The 24805-nt window shown below is 36.1% G+C and overlaps 1 protein-coding gene across 7 annotated transcripts in view; it reads right to left on the reverse strand.

Annotated features, from left to right (window-relative positions):
- The window catches only part of LOC115216595 (5'-AMP-activated protein kinase subunit gamma-1), a 764404-nt gene that overhangs the window by 316256 nt on the left and 423343 nt on the right, over window positions 1–24805 (reverse strand). The window contains exon 1 of one of the 7 annotated variants that reach the window (XM_036506550.1): window positions 1182–1518. The exons of the other annotated variants lie outside the window; for them this stretch is intronic. The gene's annotated coding sequence lies outside the window, so the exon portion shown is untranslated. Of the gene's footprint in view, window positions 1–1181; window positions 1519–24805 lie in introns of those variants that run through there. 7 annotated transcript variants of the gene reach the window in all.

Here is a 24805-nt window from a genome sequence, read left to right on the forward strand (position 1 = left end):
TTAACCTAATTTTTTCTGCAAAGGAATCAAAACAGAGTCAACTGCAAAAAAAAAAAAAATCCATTCCTTTCCCTCCGAACCTTGTTTACTAGAATTACGTTTTTGCTGTCTCATTTAATTTATAAATTATGCTTTTAAATATTCTAAAAATATTCTTCATGACCTCGTTTTGAACTACAGATAGAGGCAGTGGGGTCTCATTTTATAAATTAGGTCATTCTGAATACAAAATTTTTTGCAAATAAATAAATGCCTGGATTGATTCTGAGTGAGAAAAATTCTAACCAAAAATGTACAATCCACGATTATCACAGCCTTTTGTATATCGTGGATGACATTGTCTAATATATCCTTCCTTATTTAAGACAGTAAGATTCAGTTGATATTTCTAGCCAGCTGATTGGCCACAGAAGCTTTTCATTTGCTGGAAAAGCTGTCTGGTAGACAACAGTGGTACAATAAGCATAACAAGACATACCTTATATGGACATAAGGCAATGAATTCAGAAGAAAAAGAAAACCTGTGCTTGTTCTGTTTATTCATGCATTCAACAAGTGACATTGGTGAACTTTCATTTTTGTACAGCTTTTTAATGAAAAATATATAACTATATAAAAAAAACAACAACAACAACAGAAGGATTGCAACAACAATAACCACTTCTACAACAACAATGAAAGCAATAACTACAAAAATATTAAAGGTGGCTCTGCTGTATTTTATACTCTTTTAAAAACTTAAAATGCTCACAGATAAAGATTCTTAATTAAAAGAAAAACAGAGAAAATTTAAGCCCTGATAACAACATTGAAAAAATAGATAAGCTTAGCTCAGTTGGATATCAAAGCCCAGAAAGTTTTAAGCTTGGCTCAGGTAGATGTTGAAGTGAAAAAATAAATAACTTAGGATCAAATAGATACTGAAGCAGAAGAAGATAACTAAGCAAGGTAGGTTCAAATGGATATTGAAACATGAAAGAGTTGAAGCCAAAACCAGACAAATATTGAAGTACAAAACAGGGACAAACGAGGTTCAAATAAATATTGAAACAAAAACTTAGATAAACTTAGCTCAAATTGACATAAAGGTGCAAAAAAAATAATAAAATAAAAGATAGGCTCAGATAGATATGGAAGCACAAAAAAATAGTTAATCTAAAGAAATAATCCACAGTACTTACAGAAATGCTGAGATGTAGCACCAATAAATTCCTGGGAAAACTTTTAAGCTCGATGTAGAAAACGGTGATTCGTCCACCATGGAATATAATATCACTTAGTCTCTTCTCTATACTTTTTTTTTAATGTTCACTTTTTTGTGTGTAAGTTGTTTTCTTTTTTTTCTTTTTTTTTCTTTTTTTTTTTGCTGCTTTGCATTTTAGATTATTGCAAGTTCACATTTTGGCAGTGTTAGTGTTGTTCTTAGTGTTGCCATTCTTTGTTTTACTGTTTTTTGTTTTAATATTTTTTTTCTACTTATACACACATACCAACTTTCTTTGTGACTTTTCCTTTATTTTACTCTCTCTCTCTCTCTCTCTCTCTCTGTCTTTTTCTTGCTCTTCCTTTCTTTTCAATGTCTCTTCTCTGTCTCTCTTTCTTGTTTATTCTCTTCTTTATCTCCTTTTGTAACTTCTTTCTCTCTCTTTCATTTACACTCTCCTTTCTCTCCTTATGTCTGATTTGCCTTCCTCATCTCTCCTTGTCTATTTTATCTCACATTTCTGTCCCCAAAAGTTTTCTCATTACCTTTATATACATCTCTCCCTTACTATCCCCTCACTTTTATTCAAGCATAACTCCAATAACAAACCCAGCACAGTGCTCAACCATGGCCAGCCCCTGGTACAATCAATCTATCTTCAGGACCAGCCCCAGTCTAGTCCACCAATATCCCCAATCTTAATACAATCCACCTAAATGGCCATCCCCACCCACCCAGTACAATCCATTTAATTGACTAACCTGAATTTAGTGTCCATATAACCAATTTACCAACATGACATTCCCCAGTACAGTCAATGTTTATGACCAACCTCAGTACAGTCCAGTTGACTGGTCCCAGGAGAATATGACCGACCACAATTACTTTATCTACAATCACTTAACGTATCTACATAACCAGTCATGCATTAATCTTCCTCCATGTTGTCTAAACTTAACTTAGCCCAGTCATGTGGTCAGACCCAGATTAGTCCTCCTCTATGACTAAATCCAATTCAGCTACATATCAGACCGATCTCGGTACTATTCACTTAAAAAAAAGCCCCATTTTTGTACTGTCCACACACACGACCAATCTATTTTACATCAGCTACTTCTCAAGTCTTAGTATTCTCCACTAATTTGACCCTTTTCTCAACTTCATCCACCTTTCTATGTATAGAATAGAACAAGTCAGAACATTTGTCACTCATTCTTGCTGATAACAATTAGACCAAGGAACACAAACCAAACATCGCAACTAATTTCTCCAGCTGAGTGAACTGAAGCAATGTGAAATAAAGTGTCTTGCTCAAGAACACAACACACAGCCTGGTCCGGAATCGAACTAACAACCTCACGATCGTAAGCTCAATGCTCTAACCACTGATACATGCATGTTCACTATATATATATACATATATATATGTATCTATATCTCTATCTGTATATCTATATCTTTATATACTTCACAAGATAGATCACATTCTGTTCATTGCTGTTCTCAATGTTAGCAATAAAACTGAAAAATAAGCCAGACATTCCAGCAACCGACCTCTATGTATCTAGAAAAAAAGAGCACACTCTGCTGAATAGATAAGTAAGCAATTAGACCATAAAACCAGTGAGAAATTCCATAGAAGTGGATATTCCTTCACCCAGGTTTCCCACAACTACAACCTACTACTGTATCATTTGTTCTCAATAAAATAGAGTCAGTTCACAGATCAATCCAACTGGGAGTAATAAAACAGTTTACATCAATACAAGTGATTAGTAACATGATAAATACAGATTATGACAAAAATATCAAACTAAAAACAAAAAAAAAAGAAAGAAAAATGAATGTAATGAAATCCACAATTACCAGTTTAGAGAAAAGGAAGGAAAGAAACTTATGGGGAAAGGGAGCGAGCAAGGGAGAAAGATAAAAATAATGAAAAAAAAATAGGGAAAGGAGGAAAAAAGAAACAAAGAAAGAGTGAAAGGGAGAGGCACATTTTTTTAGATTAAACCTGAAATCTGAGATAAAAAATAGAAGTTATTTTCATTAATTTTTTCAAGTATACAACATCATGTTTTCTAAAGTATTTTATCACGGAACATATTATTCATTTGTTCATTGTACCTCTTCTAAGTGTTTAAGTATGAAATAAAAATCAGTTTGTTTGATTTCATTTGCCTAAATCTCCCCCACTTTACCATGGCTGCCCCCACTAAAACAAAAGTAAAAACAACAGCAATGAATCAATGCTATGAGTATCTATGAAGTTGCTTGACTTGCTAGAAATAGCAACCAAATCTCCTTTCAATTCTCAATCTATCATCTTAAAAAGAAAGAAACATTAGATAATGATGTCCCCACAAAAATGGGATTGTCACATCTGGAGCAAATTTAATCAGCTTGTTTGATCAGGGTTGACTAGACAACAACAACTACAATAATGATTTGCTTTCGCTCATAGGCATGATTTCTAGCAGTGAGAAGTGGAGGCTGAGTGGTGATATTCATGCCTTTTCACAAAGCATTTATAGCACAAAAAATGACTTCAGATTGGTATTTAAAAACAATAGTTAATTTTATTTTCTAAGGAAAAGCTACAACATGGTCCTTGTATAACGAAGCAACAGTTGATTAATTAATCAATCTATATGTATGTATGTATGTCTGTATGTATGTATGTATGTATGAATGTATGTACGTATGTACATATGTATGTATGTATGTATCTGTCTATATATATATACACATACACAAATATATTGTACATATATGTGTGTGTGCGTGTGAGTATGTATATGATACTATCACTGTCTATGTATTTCTTACCATGTAGCACACTAATAAGGTAAGTAGAGTGTAATGTTATATAATTTGCCCAAGGGAGATAATTATTTTCATTTAAAAAAGCATTTAATTAAACTTTTGTATTTTCTTTTAGAAAAAATAAATGAAAAGTTAATTAAAATCATTTGAATTGATAGAAAAATGAAATTTTATTGGACAGGAGCTTATTGAAATTATTTCATAGCCTATAAAAAAAAACAGAGGAAAGACAGTTCTGTTAAATATAAGGAAAATTCATTAAGAAATAAATGTGAGAAATCCATCCTGTTTGACTCTATAAATACCATAACAAGAACAACAACAAGAATGACAACAACAATGATAATAATTCTTGCTAATTTTACGCATAAGGCCAAAGATTTTGAGGTGAGAAGTAATTTAATTACATCAACTCTAGGACTTAGCTGGTATTTATTTTATCAACACCAAAAGGATAAAAGACAGAGCCATTCTTCTTTTTTTCTGTTTTTTACTCTAGGCACAAGGCCCAAAATTTTGCAGGAGAGGCCAGTTGATTAGATCAACCCCAGTACGCAACTGGTACTTAATTTAACCCTGAAAGGATGAAAGGCAAAGTCGACCTTGGTGGAATTTGAACTCAGAACACAAAGACTGACAAAATACCACTAAGCATTTTGCTTGGTGTGCTAACATTTTTGCCACCTCGCCACCCTTAGGCGGAGTCATTCTCTGAAGAATTTAGAGCCAGAATGTAAAGCCAGAAGAAATGCTGTTAAGCATTTGGCCTGGTGCACTACCAATTCCACCAGCTCAACAACAACAACAATAATAATAATGAGAAGGAGAAGAAGATTAAGGAGCCTGAGAAAATAGAAAAATAGCTGAAAAGAATGGCATTAAGGTTATTAGAAGAAAAGGAAATGGAAAATCTGGCATTTCTTTCTTATTCCCAAAGTATTATCATCATAAGAGAAGTGAAATAGTTCCAGGTCATTATGAAAACAAAGCTATGGCTTTAGTTTGAAAGCGGCTTACATTTATAGCTCTGCCATCAATATAATTTAAAACTATGTTGTTATTGGCAGAGATGTGTGTGTGATGTGGTTTTGATTCTTGGACTAGGAAGTGTGCTGTGTTCTGGAGCAAAACATTTCACTTCATGTTGCTCTAGTTCATTCAGTTGTAAATGAGTTCCAGCAAAAACTGGGAAGTTAATTCTGTGAGGGACTGGCGTCCTATCCAGGATGAGTGTTGTTATCATATGCCATGGAGACCAGGTTAAGCTCCAGCCTTATAAGTCCTGGGGCTCATAACAGACCTAAGAGATATTGCTATTGGCAGAATCATAAGAGGTTCAAGTCCTACTGATGCCAACTTGCCTTTCATTCTTCCAGGGGTCAGCAAAAAAGTACAGAGGTTGATACAATTGACTTTACCATTTGAGAATTTAAGAATATGTAAAAAAAAAAAGTGTGTTTTGTATATTGTAAAGCAAGAAATAAGTTTCTCTTTGGTCAAGTCTGGGACAAAAAGCTTCAAATTTTATTTGAAACTGTTTCACTTCACTTACATTAGTAATGCCTTTGGGAAATGAATGAACACCTCAAATTTCCATTTCTTTCTTTCTCTAAAAGTATAAAAATGAGTCAAGAGAAGGCAATACAAATCACAATTGTTGAATAACCCCAGGTCAGCTCATATTGAGCAGACAGATCTATGGCACATGTTAAACTGACCAAGTAACTAGGTCACTACCTAAAATGCCTCTATGTGGTTGTTTGGCCTGCTAGAAATAGTAACTAAATCTCTCCTCAGTTTCGCTTTATTGTAGCAGTTCTCAGTTTTTTGACTCTGTAGTGTACCGGAGATTAAATAAAAATTCTAGGCTCACATTGTATAGAACATAAAAAAATAATTAAAAAAATTTCAAAGAAAAACCTAGTTTTAAAGTTTAAAATTTAGAAGAAAAAAATTTAGAACATTTTTGCTAACTTTGTTTTATTAATTAAACTAGTTATAATGAAGTTATGAATAACAAACACACACTCTTCAACGTGCTCCAGCATTAATACAGATTTTTATAAAGACTAAAATGCTATTTAAAAAAATTCCTTGACACATTTTGATATCCATTGCAATGCATTACCATATTACAACACATTGTTTCAGAACCACAGCTCTGTTGTCTTTATAAATGGTTGCAGATATTGGATAATTCAGCCTTGTACAATTACATTACATTTGACAGATATTTGTCCTCATCTTGTTTGTTGTTAACACAATGTTTTGGCTGATATACCCTCCAGCTTTCATCAGGTGTCTTGGGGAAATTTCAGACCTGGGTTCTCATTCCTAAGGTATTTTTTCAATGTTATTATTATCATCATCATCATCATCATCATCATTATTATTATTATTATTATTATTATTATTATTATTATTATTACTATTACTATTATTATTATTATTATTGTTATTATTATTATTATTATTATTATTATTACTATTATTATTATTATTATTATTATTATTCAAGTCACTGTCTGGAATCAAACTCGAAATCTTGGGGTTAGTAGCCCACGCACTTAACCAGAAATGTTGACATTGAAAGAACCAGTCAAGTACTGCAATGGGATATCTGATTAAACTCTTCCAGAATGGTCATGGTTCAATGATTGGATCCAGTGAAAAAAATGGGAGAAATCATAGTAAAATACAGCAATGACTGTGAAGTAATGACCAGTAATGAACTTGACCTGCTAGAAATGGTAACTAAATATCCCTGAAATAACATCTTACCAACTTGAAAAGAGACACACTGGACAATGCAGTTCTGAGTTCACTGCACATTGGAAAAAAATAGGATGGTCAGAGTTGGAAAGCCTTTGATCAAAGGCCTGCCCAGCCAGAGTTGACCTTTGATTAAACAGCAGCAGTAGCAGCAGCAGCAGCAACAGGAAGCTAAATGTTTATCTGTAATTCATGAACATAGGAGGGGAAAGAGGGCAAGGATAAAGGAAGTGTTTGCCCCAGGGGGCACTTTTATGGGGGCAGTAATTTTGTGTGAGGTTTGGGAGCCTGGTAGTGGTGGCGAGAGGAGCAAACTGAAGGGCTTCCCCCCACACATCACACACTCTAGCCATGTCCTTGACATATTTGTTCTAGATTCCTACAAAGGTCAGTTTTGATTTGCACCCCCCCCCGTGTGGAGTGAGGGTAGGGTTATTTTTTCTTTGACTTGTTTCAGTAATTAGACTGTGGCCATGCTGGAGCACCACCTTGAAGAAGTTTAGTCAAATGAACCGAACTCCAGGATTTGTTTTTTTTAAGCCTGGCACTTATTCTGTCGGTTTCTCCTGTCGAACTACTAAGTTACGGGAACACACTGACACTGGTTGCCAAGCGATGGTGTGGGGCAAACACACACACATGTACACAGACACATGTACACACATAGTCACACACACAGTCACACACGTACACACACATGCACACACACATATGCACACACACACATGCACACACACATATGCACACACACACACACACACTTGTACGTGTACGTGCGCACACACACATACAAACACACACACGCACACACACACATACACACACATACACGCATGAATGCACACATACATACAACAGTCTTCTTTCAGTTTCTGCCTGTTCGATCCACTCACAAGACATTTTAGCCCAAAGCCATAGCAGAACACATTAGCCCGGGGTGCTACACAGTAGGACTGAACCAGGAGCCAATGTGGCTGGGAAACAAACTTCTTACCATGCAGCCAAGCTTATATGGGCAGAGCTGATTAATAAACTAATTCCCTGTGACATATTAGGGTTGATTTTGTTGACATTACTCCCCCCACCATGCTTCAAATTTATGGTCATGTGTCAGTGTCTGATAGAATTAAAGACCATCTCTGAGGTCAACATGTTTACAAGGAACACCAGCTTCTATAGGAAAGGAATAGATAGGAATAGCATTTAAATCTGTTTCACATGACACTCCTTTAAAATTACAACCCTTAAATTTCCCTCAGATCAACACCCTGCAAAAAAAAAAAAAGATTTCATTGGATAATGTGGTCCCTGACACAAATAGACAGGATGGCCAGGGGGATTATTAGAGCTAGAAGAATACTATTGGTCTGTTTCATTTGAGCTAAACAACAGCATGTTTATGGGGGTAATAATACACTCCCTGATAACAACATGACACCAATGATGATGATGGTGGTGGTGGTGGTGGTGGTGGTGGTGGTGGTGGAGGTGATGGCAATGGTAAGGATGATGGTGGTGGGGGTGGGGGTGGTTGTGGTGGTGGTGGTGATGGCAGTGCTAAGAATGATGATGATGATGATGATGGTGGTGGTGGTGGTGGTGGTGGTAATGGCAGTGGTAAGGATGATGATGTGGTGGTGGTGATGGTGGTGGTGGTGGTGATGGCAGTGGTAAGGATGATGATGATGGTGGTGGTGGTATGGCAGTGGTAAGGATGATGATGATGATGATGGTGGTGGTGGCAGTGGTGATTGCAGTGGTAAGGCTGCTAATAGCTGATGATGATGACAAAGATGGTGGTGGTGATATTGACAACGATGATGACAGTAGTGATGGTGGTGGTGGAGTTGATGATGATGATGATGATGATGATGATGATGAGGAACATTTTGAGGTTAAAGATAATAATGATAATGACCTGTATAATAAGAGTTGACATTAACAGTGGTGGTGGTAATGGTGGTGGTGGCAGGCAGACTTGGTGAAGACTGATAATAATAAAGATAAGGTAGGCAGATTCGCTGTGATTATCAGTTCTTAAAGATCTTCAGCTATCATCATTTTTTCTTAATCCTTCTTCTTTTACTCTGCTTCCATATTTTACCCCCACCCCCAGCCATTGTCCTTTTCCCCATGCTACTCTTTCCAAAGACATTATTCTATTTCTCTCTCTCTCTCTCTCCCCTCCCTCCATCTAGACAAACACAGATGCATAAGATATAGCAGTGGGATAAGGAGGGATGAGGTAGAAGGATAGGGATGAGGTTAATAGCCTCATCAGCTTCTCAAACAACATTGACAAATGTAGGTATATTAAATAACATACAACATCAATTTTTGATTTATCAACTTTATTTCTGCTTCTAAAAGATCTATCATAACTACCAAATCGCAATTAAGAGCTCCACTTGGGAAGGGGGAGATAATCTCAAGAATCAGGAATTCTCCAAAGCTGACATACCATTAAGAAAAAAGACTGGCTTATTGTCAGGAGAATAAAGGTCAGATGGGGATACATTTCTGCGTCAATAGACATCATCAGCATGGTAATTATCCACTTTTATCTCCAGTAACTAAAGCACTTAGTCATATACAAAAAAGGAGTGGAAAACAGTTATGGCCAAGGTAGTTTGCATAATTTAGACTTTTAAATACTTATGGATTCAAATCTACAGAATCCTCAGTGTTAGTTTGCTAGTGGGATTTGGTGTCAAACTCTGAAGTTTTGTCTTCATTGCATGATGGATTCCTTCAACAACACTCACTCAAAACTTGTCTCTGTTGAGTCACACATTTCACCATTTATATGATGAACTCATCCATGAAGCTGTTACATCAAGCCTCCTCTTGGAATGGTATAAATGCCAAAGTAGGCAGCTGAAAACATGGGAATATTTAGAATCAAGTTGGATCTTGAAATGATATCTGATCCATGTGTGTGTGTGTGAGGGGCGTGTAATCATCATCATCATCATCATCATTGTCTTCATCATGGAATATTTCTGCTGTTAAGCTAAAATTCTATCAAATAACACATGCTGTAATCTTCATAAAGGACGGACACATTAGATACACTATGCCTAAAAAGAAAACTGGCTGTTTGTAGCCAGAACACCTCTGGTCATATATCTATTCAGTCAGGACTCACGTGGGGCTGTGTAGCAACAACAACAACAACAACAACCATTTTATGTTGGAGTAGATAATATTGACCTCAACTAGTCAGATACTTACAGTGTATCTGAGTTCAGGGCCCTTTATCAGTGCCAGATCAGACAACTGGAAGCATTCCATATCAGATTGCTCCAGAGTATTCTCAGTCTCACATGGAAGGACAAGGTGCCTCATACTGAAATCCTCCTAAGGGCCAGGATCTAGGGCTTTGAAGCCTGCATCCTTAATTGTGTTCACTGCTGAGTCGACCATGTGATCTGGATACTGGGTAACTGGCTTTCAAAGATGGTCATCTTTAGTGAGATCAAGACAGAAAGTAGGCCTCATATACATCCAAAACATTTTCACCATCCTCTCAAGCAGTCTCTTATTTTATATGGTGTCCCCCCACAATCGGTTGGAACCCCTGGCTGTTAATTGGAAGGCAGGGACGTCCATGTAGAGTGCCTTGAAACTGAATGCAGGAGACTGCATGAAGAGAGGAGAGGACATCATCTTCAACCTCCTGCAGCTGTTGTTCAGTGCCCTCCCTCAGTGCCACAGGATTTGCTTATATTGTATAGACCTTGTCCGCTCACATGAGAAATAATGTGCCGGGGGGTGGAGAAGGGTGACTGTTTTGGATTTATGTAGACGTCACCTTTGATGGGCTGTCATAAGCAAGCAAAAATAAAAGCAATTCTGGAATACTGGTTCTGTGAATTACACCTGGTGGTTCAAGAAGAGAACCAATAAAACACCTGCCACAGGTATGTTTGATCTGAGGTGTTATGGGATTAAGGTGCTATACCACCACCACAACAACAATCTCACAACCATTACCATTAACATCACCATGCCCACCACTATAATAACCACCACTGCCACTACCACTATTGTCACTACTGCAGCCATTGGTAGGCAATGTTGGATAATGTGGATAATGTTGGATACTGTAGTCTGGAAATCCTTGGATTTGGGGAAAAGATGGATGGTCACATTGGACTGCTTTTGATCAAAGGTCTGCTGGTTTGCTTGATCAGAATTGATAAACAGCAACTTTTCTTTTAAAAGAGTAGTCTTTCATGCTTGGTAGATCTGCAAGAAATTGCAGTCAAATTTCCCTCAAACCACACACATCCTTTGTCTTAAAACAGTTCACATAGTTCAACATTATCAAATGTGTTCTGTTTTCTTTTAACATTGATAGTTTGTGACTTGAGGGGAGATTAACTGCTATTTCAAGCAGGTTGAGCAACCAGTTGGAGGTTACTTCATTTGCTCATAGAGAAATGGCTTTGTTAATTGTGCTGGGGAGAAAGGTGTAGGTGGGCACTGATGCAGTTAGGTTTTCTATTATACTGTGTGTACATATGCATACACACACACACACACGTATCATTGAATTTTCACCTGTGATTGTAATCATATTGAGAAGTATATCATATGTCATGCAAATTGGTTAAACCTTCTTTTATGTAAAACACTGTTGAATGTTGAAGCATCACGTAATCCATAAGTGGTTTATCATTTCGATATGTTTTAGATCGGAGTCTCCTTGACTTATAAGGCTCGTGATTTAACATCAATCAATACAAATATATATACATGGTGTGACTGTATGTATCTTTCTCTCTCTCTCTCTCCCTCTAAATATATACACATCTATATATATATATATATATATATATATATATATATATATATATATATATATATATATATATATATATATGCTCTACATTGATAATGGGGAAAATACCCTAAAACTAGTCTGTAGATGCCAGACCACAAGGGGATGCAGCTGACCTCCCCTGTTCAAAGGTTATAATGGACACAGGTTCATGTGTCACATAGCTAGCTAGAGGTGATGGCCTCTTGGAACTAATCAACAGCAGCATTCATCCTATTTTTCTGGACTGCCATGTTAGCTTGCCGATAACTATTAATATATATATATATATATATGTACATGTATATGTGTATGATTGATTGCTAGCCACTAAATCTTTTTTATTCTCCCTCCCTGTTTATTTCTGTGTTCCTTTCTGCCGAAGAGCGTAGGCTCAAAATGTAAAAGACTTTCTCACTTCCTGAGCATTAAACTAATGCATCTGTTTGTTGTTTACACACCCATCTTCATCTTTTTTTTTTTTGTGTGTGTCTCTGATTGTCCTCCCACCATCACTTGACAACTGATGTTGGTGTGTTCACATCCCCATAACTTAGCGGTTTGGCAAAAGTGATCGGCAGAATAAGTATTACGCTTACAAAGAATAAATCCTGAGGTTGATTTGTTCAACTAAAGGTGGTACTCCAGCATGGCCACAGTAAAATGACTGAAACAAGTAAAAGAATATATATATAAATGTGTGTGCTTGTGTATCTATGTATGTATATCATCAGTGCCATTTAATGTCCCATTTTCCATGCTGTCAAGGGTTGGATTGTTTAACAAGAGCAGATGAACCAGATGGCACCCAACTCTCATGTCTACTTTGGCATGGTTTCTACAGTTGGATGCTTTTCCTCATGCCAACCATTTAACAGAGTGCATTTCATGTGGCACTGGCATTGGTGAGGTTGCCACATACCCTCAAGATAAGACCCCACCCAAATGAGCAGGTTATAGACTCGAAAAAGAAACTATGATAGAGGGAGAGGAGCAAGTGTCTTGCTGAAGAGGTGAGTACATAGCTTGGCCATCTGGAAAGAGAGAGAGAGAGAGAGAGAGAGAGAGAGAGAGAGAGAGAGAGAGAGAGAGAGAGAGAGAGAGAGAGAGAGAGAGAGAGAGAGAGAGAGAGAGAGAGAGATGAGGTCCATGTACAACATGAATACGAGACAGAATAAGATGTGCATTGAATGAAAATGGTGTAACATGATTAGAGATAAGGAATGAGTTAAATGCAGAGGATATATATATATATATTTAAAGGCTTTCAAGTTTGGCCTAAGACATAAGAATTGAATATATTCTGCCTCACAGATTTACTGCTCACTGTCAATTTCATCTATCAAATTTTATACATTGGTGGTCGAGTGGCTGCATAATTGGCTATGATTATCATGTGATATTAAGGGAGGCAATAATTTATTCAATGAAACATTTATAAGAGTTAATTTAACAAATGAAATTGACAGAAAGCATTTATTAAATAGTAGAATCTATTTTCTCTATTTTTCAGTAGGGCAGTTTCTATTTTAAAATCTTCTCTCTCTCTCTCTCTCTCTCTTTCTTCGTCTCTGTCTCTTTGGCAGTTCTTGAAAATGTCATATAATTTTTATCATCGTCATTTAACATCCAAGCTCCATGCTGGTATGGGTCACACAGCTTGACAGGATCTGATGACCCCAAGGGCTGCATCATACCCCAGTATCAGATATTTTAAAAATAAATCTTAATGCCTTGTGGTGTTAACTCCCATTTTCACTACCATTAGCTAACAAACAATTGGCTGCTTATTGTTGTTGTTTTTTTTAAATAAAAACAACTACACTAATTGAAAAAATTTTTGCTTGAATTCTAAAAATTCTTCCTCTTAATTAATTAATTAATCAATTAATTGGTTCATTAATCTGTTTATTAATAAATTCATTTATTTTAATTAGGTAATTTCACAATCTGGTAAGTGATTAAATGTTTATAGTTTTCTTAACACCAATTGTGTGTAATTGGAATATAAAGATTGATGGATGACTGTATAGCTGAAGTTCATTGTTATAGAAGTCAATTAGAGGGTTACAGGTTCAAATCCAACTACAGATATTGGTTTATAATGTCTGTTTGTCTTTATATTGTATATTTGTCTTCATGAATGTCAAATGAAACAATCAAGGAACTCAGCCCACAAGTAATAGGTGTGGAACTTGCCTTGAATCCCACTGCAAAATCCTAAAAAAATATGATATTTCAGATAATGTAATCTCAGCTTTCCTTAAGAATAAAGGATGGTCACTGCTGGAATGCCTTTTGATCATAAATTCCAGCATTGTCTTACATTCTGAGTCATCATCATCAGTTAATGTCCATTTTCAAATGCTGGCCTTGGTCAGACAGTCTGATAGGGGCTTTCAAGCTGGAGAGCTGCACCAGGTTCCGATTTTCTGTTCCGTCATGGTTTCTACATCTGGATGCCCTTCTTAATGCCAACCAATTTATGGAATGTACTGGGTATTTTTATATGGCATCAACACGAGTACTTTTTATGTGGTACCAACACAGATGCAAACCATGTGGTTGGGAAGCCGACTTCTTACCACATAGCTATTCCGGTGCCTATGGTCATGGCCGGAACACCATTGACCGTAGGCTTACTCAGTCAGGACTAGTATAGAGATAAACAACTACAACAAACCTATTTAGCTATATTCTCTGACATGTTGGTTCCTACTGACAAAAAAAACTTAGGCAATTAACCCAGAAATGGTTATCGATGTTTCCTGATAGAAATATCATTTACAGCCAACAACAATGTGTTTTTCACAATGAAATAATCTAAATATAGAGAGCAAGATATATGAGACATTCCAGAAAAGGGGGGATTTCAAGAAAGAAACAATCACTGTGATATTGATAGGACAGGAATATCAAGGAGATAAGCTGAAAAACAACTGCAGGTGTTTGAGAGAAAGATATCCATTATCTATGGATATTAACCAATAGGGACAAGAAGATTAAATTGGAGAATAGCTTTCAGAATAGCCATCACATTTCTTGGAGATGTTTACAAAGATTCTGACAGCATATAATTGAGGAAGGAAAGATTTTGTTGTTTATCTTTTACTTGTTTCAGTCACTGGACTGTGGCCATGCTAGAGCCATGCCGGCTTTGGCTGGTAGAAAACTCTTGTGCTAGTACCATACAGTGGGATTGAACTTGAAAGCATGTGGTTGGAAAGCAAACTTCTTAACCACACAATCATACTCACACAACACATGCACACACACACACACACACCACACACACACACACACACACACACACACAAACACAGAGAGAGAGAGAGAGAGAGAGAGTGAGAAAGGCAGTACCTCTATAACAGGTTGATATAAAGATTGTTCTTATAGATGTGTTGGCCTTGGATGGAGAGGGTGCAGTTTAAGTTCCAACCACTTAACAAAGTGTACTGGGTGCCTTTTACATGGCACCAACACTGAAAGGGTCACCAAGTAACTTGCTGGTGGTGGTACCAAATAAAAAGCACTGGAGCTGGAGCCATATATATATATGCTTTCGGTGCAAATGGTTTTTTTATATGGTGCTGTTTTTACAATCCTGTAAATAATAATAATGGTATTTTTCTATAAGCTTAAAGTTTATGCCGATCACCATGCAATGACTAAGGAAAATAGTCTAATAAAGGGGCATATAAGCCCTTGACAGGAAGAAGAATGCTTTCCTATCCACATGGGGAGTCGGTATGTGTGTGTGTGTGTATGTGAGTGTATACATGTATATATACATACATACATACATACATACATACATACATACATACATACATACATACATATATATATTTGAGTGGAAATTGAACCAGTAAGTGTATTAAATATATTAAGGCAATATGATTCTCCCCAGATACAACATATATATATATATATATATATATATATATATATATATACATGTATGTATGTATGCCTTCACATAACAATGTCATACAATTACTTAAGTAAACATAAATAAATGATAAATTAATAGAATATGTATACACTCTCACAAACACACACATTCACATGCTCCTATATATATTTCATATACATGTATAAACACTAATAGATCTCTATACATATGTGTATGTTTGTGTGATATGTGTGTGTATGTGTGCATGCTTGTATAAATAAATGTATGTATACACAAATACATATTTCACATTTTTACTTTATATATTCACATATTATATATATATATATATATATATATATATATATATATATATATATATATAGATAGATAGATAGATAGATAGATAGATAGATAGATAGATAGATAGATAGATAGATAGATAGATAGATAGATAGATACCTAGATAGATCATGAGTAGATAGACTGATAGATAGATAGATAGATAGATAGATAGATAGATAGATAGATAGATAGATAGATAGATAGATGGATAGATAGATAGATAGATAGATAGATAGATAGATAGATAGATAGATAGATAGATATATAGATAGATAGATAGATAGATAGATAGATAGATAGATAGATAGATAGATAGACAGATAGATAGGTAGGTAGGTAGAGAGATAAATAACAACAGGAGTCTTGTGCTGTCTGTTGATACAAGAGTGCACATGTGTGTGTGAGTGTGTGTATTATTCAAAGCAAGGAGAATACATAAACCTGGTAGTGATTATTAAATTAATGTCTCATTGGGCTCCATGGGGAATGAGAAGAGGGACAGGAGAGAATAAATAGATAAGCTAAAAGTAATCCATCATACACAGTTGAAAACCGAGAATACGATTTTTTATGGAGTGAATTTTCCTGTAGAGAAATGTTTTGTTGGTTGAATAAACATCCATAATGAATGAAATCAAACGTATCTTGGCTTCTGAATGTATATATTTGCACTTAGGTGTTTGAAGTTATTATAATTGCATTGTTAACTGTCATGTTCGATATATATATATATATATATATATATATATATATACACACACATGTACATACACACACAGACTGATAGATAACACTGCTTGTCATGTGATGGTTAAGGACTCACACACACACAAACACACACACACACACATACATATATGGTGGGATTCTTTTAGTTTCCATCAACCAAATCTACTGACAAGGCATTGGCCGGCCTGCGGCTATAGAAGAAGACACTTTCGTAAGGTACCACGCAGTGGGACGGAACCCAGAGCCATGAGGTTGACACGCAAACTTCTTACCACACAGCCATGCCTCCACCCATTCACATTGTACACGCATACTCTATTGACATCCTCTCTGTTACTCTCTCATCTTAATCTCCTGAGTTAATCCACCCTTCTAATCAAGGCTGCTAATTCTGCTTAATTTCCAGTGAGGCCTAATGAATCTTAATGCACCATAGCTAACAAAATAGGTAACCAAGTGCACAGCTACAAATCTATTTTAAAAATCTACAAATCTATTTTAAAAACAATGTAATCTATTGTTGCTAGTTTTTCATTGTTGAGAGTTTTCAAATTATAAGCAGATGACCTCATCACACCTCAATGTCAAAATAACTGGCAAAATTGAAGACTAACCATATTTGGCAATTTTGAAATTGCCATGCCAATAGTTATGGGTGTGCCACCTAGTGGTGGGAGAATTGCATTCATGATTGCAAGATTGTAGTTTTGATTCCCTGACTAGCCATGCAGTGTGTTCTTGAGTAAAACACTTCATTTTACACTGTTCTATTCCACTCAGCTGTAAATGGGTAACTCTGGTATGGACTAGCATCCCATCCAGGGGGAACATTGTGATTTTGCTCACTTATATTGCCAGGAAAACTGAGTAACTGATCCTATGAGTCCTGGGACTTGAGGCAATAACTTGAGGGCTTACATCACCAACTGACATTCAACTCTTACAGTAACTCCGCAGCCTTAAGAAGGTTAACAACCACCACCACCACCACCACCACAACAACAACAATAACAACAAGCATGAGTTCTAACTTAGAGACAAAGTCAGAAATTTGTGAAGAGAGGTAAGTCAATTACATTGACCTCGGTATTCGAGTGGTACTTTATTCTATTGACCCTGGAGGAATGAAGGATAAACAAATCTTAGTAAGATTTGAATTTAGAACAGAGTTCTCAACTTTAGCTCCTGGGCCACATGCAGCCCTCAAACATCCTTCTGCTGGTCCTTAATGGTCTTCCCTTTATAAATATAAATTCTTCTTCAGTTGACTTCAGTGTTACTTCTTTTAGTGTGGTCCCCTAAAAAAAGCCAGGGCTTGGTTTGGATATTGAAATAGTTGAGAATCACTGGTAAAGAATATAAAAAGTTAAAAGATACGTCAAAAGACATTATGTTCGATGCTCTGCCAATCCTTACAATCCATTGCACCTTAATAATTGCTTGTAACATAAGGTACTAAGCCAGGAATTTGTGAGGTAGGGGATAAGTGATTTAATTGACCCAAGTACGTGAGTGGGGACTGGTGCTTTATTTTATCAACCCTGGTAGAAAGAAAGACAAAGTTGACCTCAGCAGGAATTGAACTCAGAACACAAAGAGTCAGAATAAATACAGCAAGGCCAAAACACAGAAGTGAATTTTGTCAATCCATCAAACCTAACAACAATAATAGAGGTGGCAGCAGCAACAATGACGATAATTTTCAGTTTAAGCAGATTAGCAGTAATTTCAAAAGAAGACTATTAGTTGATATCATGGGCTACAGTAATTGTCTGGTTGTTTATTCTATTGACCCTGGAAGGACAAAAGACAATGTTGAACTCAGCAGGATTTGAACTCAGAATGTAAAGAGCTGGAATAATGACCAATACACTAAAGATTCTAATTACTATTATTGCTTTGAAATAGTTGTTAAATAAATCTCATAGCTTGGAAAATGTTGATTTAATTGATGAGACATGAAAGAGGGACAATACACAAAGAAAGAAATACAGAGAAATATTTTTTAATTAATGAAAAGAAATAGAGAAAGAAAGGAAGAAGGAATGAAAGGTAGCACTATTGGAGTTTGTTTTTAAGAGGATACAAGTGGTTAAACAGTCTTGTATTATGTTTTCTGTGGAAATGGTTCAGAGGATGGGGGGGGGGGGAGAAACAAAGAACATCAATGATTATCTGATGTGAGTGGGAAGGCAATTAATCCTTTCTCTGGCTGACAAATATATAAACATGAATGACGTGAATACACTAAGCATGCACACACACATATATATACACACACAAACACATATACACATACACACGCAAACACACAAATACATACATACTCACACACACATACAACCTCACATACAAACACACACATACATACTCACACACAAACATACACATACTCACACAAACACACACACATACATACTCACACACAAACACACACATACATACTCACATACAAACACACACATGCATATATTCACACAAACACAATTTAACACAAACATACAATAGTATACAGAAACAAATATACACAATCACATGCAAGTATACACACATACACACATGCATGCACTCTGATACATGTACATAGACAGACACAAACATACATATTCTAGTGTATACACATAAACATACACACACGTATACTCAAACATTTACAATCATGTAGGCATGTACACATACATGAATACATACAAATATAAACATTCTCAGAAATACACTGACTACATTGTTTCCCTGCATTTCTGTCTCCTACCTAACACCATGCTTTATAATTATCACCTTCCTTCATCAATTCATTCATTAATTCATTCATTCATGAATTCATTCATTTACTTACACTTAAGACCTATCCTTCATATATTTCTGGGTGAATTATTTTGATGAGAGACAGAGTACAGGAGGGTCAAGGTTGGGGCAAGGGCGAAACTGCTCTTTGGATGTTTGTATGAACAGCTGAAGGTTTGAAAATGTCACTTTTTCAAAATGAAATTTGGTTTAAACCCATGTATGTATGTATGTACGTATGTATGTATGTATGAATGCATGGATGGACAGATGGATGGATGGATGGGTGGATGGATGGATGGACAGATGGATGGTGGGTGGATGGACAGATGGATGGACGGATGGACAGATGGATGGATACATGGATGGACGGATGGACAGATGGATGGATGGACAGATGGATGGATGGATGGATGGATGAATGGATGGACAGATGGATGAATTAATGGATGCATGTATATTATCTAAATTATATTTCTAGATTTTTAGCCAGTGGAGCAAGAGCTGGTATCTAACCTAGATTCAAGGCCCTTCTATTGGAATTTCAACATGTTAGCATGCATATGTCCAAGTACTTGGAGTCTGTGCATGTGCAAATCTGTATGTTTTGTTGCATATTGGCAGCATCGCTTTACTGGCACAGGAAAAACAGCATTCGAGCATGGTCATTGCCAGTGCCACCAGACTGGCTCCCATGCAAGTCGTGCATAAAAAACACCTTTTGGACATGGTCGTTGCCAGAACCACCTGATTGGCCTTGTGAATGTAGGCACAAAGTCAATATCATATATCGTATTTAAATGCAATTTTGTTCAGAATAAAATATATGCAATTACAGGAACTATAAAGTACAAATACCAGTAGCTTGTCCAGTTATATATGGGCTTTAAAAATATAAAAGGTAAGCTATTTTAGGGGAGGGCTTAAGTCGATTTTGTGCCCCCCAGTGCTCAGCTGGTCTTTATTTTATCAACCCTGAAAGGCTAAGTAGAAGCGGGCAAAATGCTGCAAAACATTTTGTCCAGCATGCTAACGATTCTGCCAGCTCACCGCCTTAACATGAACTACAATACTGGTTTCAAATTTTGGCACAAGGCCAGCAATTTTAAGGGAAGGGTTAAGTCAATTACATTGATCCCAGTGGTACTTATTTTAATGGCCTCAAAAGGGTGAAAGACAATGTTGACCTCGGTGGAATTTGAACTTGGAACGTAAAGACAGACAAAATACCACTGAGCATTTTGCCTGACATGCTAATGGCTCTGCCAACTTGCAGGTAGACTATAATATCGAATGGAAATTAGTTTGTTTTCTGAAACTATACAAACATTCAAACCAGCTCCGTTTTGTACACTCAAAGCATACAAGATATGGCTTTCAAATTTTTCTCTCCCCACCAAGGAATTCTGATCTTAACTGTTTCCATAAATAGCTGTGTACTCTAAAATATTTTAAATCTTTCAGAAGATAAAGAAGAATATATACTTTCTGTTTGAGAGCTTTTATTCATTCCCATATATATATATATATAAATATAATTCAATTGCTTAACATACAAGCAGTTATAGTTTGAAAGAAGGTTCATGATATCCAATCTGTTTTATCTAGATGAAATTAAAATATAAAGGACTGCCGTCATTAATCATACACCGCATTACTAATACAGTATAACCTTACATGCAGAGCTATGATATTTTTGATTTCAAACTTGGATCCTATTCTTGACATTAGTTCTTTCTCAAATATTTGATGCAATAACTTATCTAGTAAATTCTTGCTGTCTGTAAAGATTATAGCCAACTATCACTTATACTGAGCATGTAAATGTATATATATATATATATATATATATATATCATCATCATCGTTTAACATCAGCTTTCCATGCTGGCATGGGTCGGACAGTTTTACTGAGGACTGGCAAGCCATGAGGCTGCACCAGGCTTCAGTCTGTTCTGGCAAGGTTTCTACAGCTGGATGCTCTTCCTAATGTCAATCACTCCGAGAGTGTAGTGGGTGCCTTTTATGTGTCACCGGTATGGGGGCCAGTCAGGTGGTACTGGCATCGACCACGCTCGAATGGTGCTTTTTACATGTCAGGCAGCACTGGCATATACTCTATTAAGCTCAACCATGAATATTGATTATCAGATAAAATTGTAAAGGGAAGATCATTTGTTCTACTGAACAAATGACTGAAAATCCACAAATATCCATAGAGATTTTGTCATCATCATTTAACGTCCATTCTCAATGCTGACATGGGTTGGACATATAAAAAGAATGGAGTCAGCAAATCATTTTACTATTTGAATTTACGATTGTTTCATCTTAGTTCATACGATCAATTTTGAAACATTGAGCAATAATTCATGCAACTATTGAATGTTTCTTATGTGCTACTCAGAGTAACCTTCATAGCACATGCTGAATATGATTCTTCAGAATTGCATACAGAAATAAACAGTAACCAGTAGTTGCATGAATTATTGCATAAGGTTGCAAGATTGATTGTATGAACTAAGATGAAACAATTGTAAAGTAGTTAAAGGATTTGCTCACACCATTCTTTTTATTTGTCATCATATATATTGTTTTATTCTTTTACTTGTTTCAGTCATTTGACTGTGACCAGGCTGGAGCACTGCCTTTTAGTCGAACAAATTGACCCCAGGACATATTCTTTGTAAGTCTAGTACTTATTCTATTGGCCTCTTTTGCTGAACTGCTAAGTTACGCGGACATAAGAACACCAACATTGGTTATAAAATGATGGGGTGGGGACAAACAAACACACAAACATACACACATACATACATACATACATACATACATACATACATACATACATACATACATATATATACACACGACAGGCTTCTTCCAGTTTCTATCCATCAAATCCACTCACAAGGCTTTGGTTGGCCCTAGGCTATAGTAGAAGACACTTGCCCAAGGTGCCACACAATGGGACTGAACCCGTAACAATGTGGTTGATAAGCAAGGCCACTCCTGCACCTATATATGTATATATATATATATATATATATATATATATATATATATATATATATATATATATAATATACATGTATATACATAATATATATATATACATGTATGTATATTACATATGCATGTATGCATATATAGGTATGTATATATATATATGTGTGTGTGCATGTGTATGTATATATATGTATATATATGTATGTGTCAATATACATACACACACACACATTTGTGTGTGTGTGTTGTGTGTCAGGGGGCAAACTGATGGAAGATAACATGAAGCTAATGTCCTGAATACATTTGAGAATTATTTGCTTTGTTTTTAATTTTGAAATTTTTCTTAATGGAATTTGATGCCAATTCCGGGGTGAATAGGTTGCATATTGTGACACCCAGCACTGGCGCCCCCACCATAAACTAAGTGAATCATTTATTAGGCAGTGAGTGTGTGTGTGTGTGTGTATGTGTGTGTGTGTGTGTGTGTGTGTGTGTGTGTGTGTGTGTGTGTGTGTGTGTTTGTGTGTGTGCATCTGTGTGTTTGTGTGTGCAGAGAAGCAGATACAAACATAAAGAATGGTAGAGATAGATAGACAGACAGAGACAGATAGACAGATAGATAGATAGACAGACAGACAGACAGATAGACAGACATATAGATAGAGATATAGACAGACAGACAGTTCGATAGATAGACAGATAGATAGATGGATGGATGGATGGATGGATAGAGAGATGGATAGATTAGATAGATAGATAGATAGACAAAGATAGACAGATAGGCAGACAGACAGACAGATAGATAGACAGACATAGATAGGCTGACAAACAGACAGACAGACCGATAGATAGATAGACAGTTAGACAGATAGATAGATAGGGGTGAAGGGAAGACTGTAGCTTGTATGGTAGTGTATGTAACTTTATAAAGGTATTAGTGAATTTGTGTTTATCAATGAAAATCAGAGAGAGAGAGAGAGGGAGAGGGGGAGAGAGTCTTGTTGTATATATCAGACTGTATGTATATGATGGTATGTGTGAGTTTGTGTTAGTATATGGGAAAGTGAGGGGAGGAGGGAGAAGGAAAAAAAGGTGAGAGAGAGGGGAGAGAAAAGTAAAAGAGAGGAGGTAGAGATATGGAAAGAGAGAGAGAGAGAGAGAGAGGAAGGGAGAGGGAGAGGAAGACAGAGACAAGAAAAGGATTGCAGAGAAAGGAAGTTGTTTGCATATGTATGTATGTAACTGCACTGTGTGTGTGTGTGTGTGTGTGTGTGTGTGTGTGTTGTGTGTTGTGTCACTGAGTAAGAGAGAAAGAGAGGAAGAAAGACAGAGATATGAATCAGTGTGTGTATATACATATATACATACATACATATACATATATATATATATATATATATATATATATATATATATATATATATATATATATATATAGGTGTTGTGTATACTGTGCGTGTGTGTGTGTGTGTATGAGCTTGTCTGTCTGTATGTCTACATAAGAGAAGCCAGAGTTAACAAACACAATTTTCTCAGCAACAAGTGTTGACATAATATGTTATTCTGTGGGATTAAGAAAGGAAGAAAAAACAAAATATATTGACGCAAGAATGTACATATACATGTGTGTGTGTATGTGTGCGTGTGTGAATGTATGTGAGTTTGTGTGTGTGTGAGTCTGTGTGTGCATGAGAGAGTGTGTGTGAATGTGCACATGCATGTATGTGAGTGTATGTGTGCATGCATGTGTGTGCGTGTGTGCATGTACGTGTATGCACACACATGCATATGTGAAATCTGAGTGCACATGTATGTGTGTGTGTGTGTGTGCGTGTGTGTGTGTGCGCATGAAGTGCAAATAGAATAGCAATGTAAAAACATGAAATAAATCTGATTTTCTTTTTCCTCCTCTCAAAGGGACATTGTTTTAAAGTTTGTTATTTTTACTTCCTTTTCTTTTCCCCTCTTTTTTGGTTAATGTTGATTATATGCTCACAGCTTGCCTTCATCTAGCACCCATCTCTCTGTCTGTCTCTGTGAGTACACACACATTCACACACCTATATACACACATACGTACTTATACACACACACACACACTTATAAAGAAATAAATAGTTACTACACTTAAATGTAGATATTATCTTAATAACACATTTATTAATTGAGAAACAAATGTTTGTAGAAATTGGTCAACTGAAGTGGAACTGTTGCAGGCAGACTCTAGCAGTAAATACCACAAATATCAGACAACAGTGGAGCATCTCTATAGCTGCATAACCTGCTGGAAATAACACCACAATCTCCCTTAACCCTTCTAATACCAATCTACATTTAGCCACTTACACTAAAAGTGTTCATATTTCAATTTAAATCTTAATTAAAATCTCATTATAATACGAACGATTGTCTGATG

Source organism: Octopus sinensis, linkage group LG10, assembly GCF_006345805.1.
Source record: "Octopus sinensis linkage group LG10, ASM634580v1, whole genome shotgun sequence".
Classification (NCBI taxonomy): domain Eukaryota; kingdom Metazoa; phylum Mollusca; class Cephalopoda; order Octopoda; family Octopodidae; genus Octopus; species Octopus sinensis.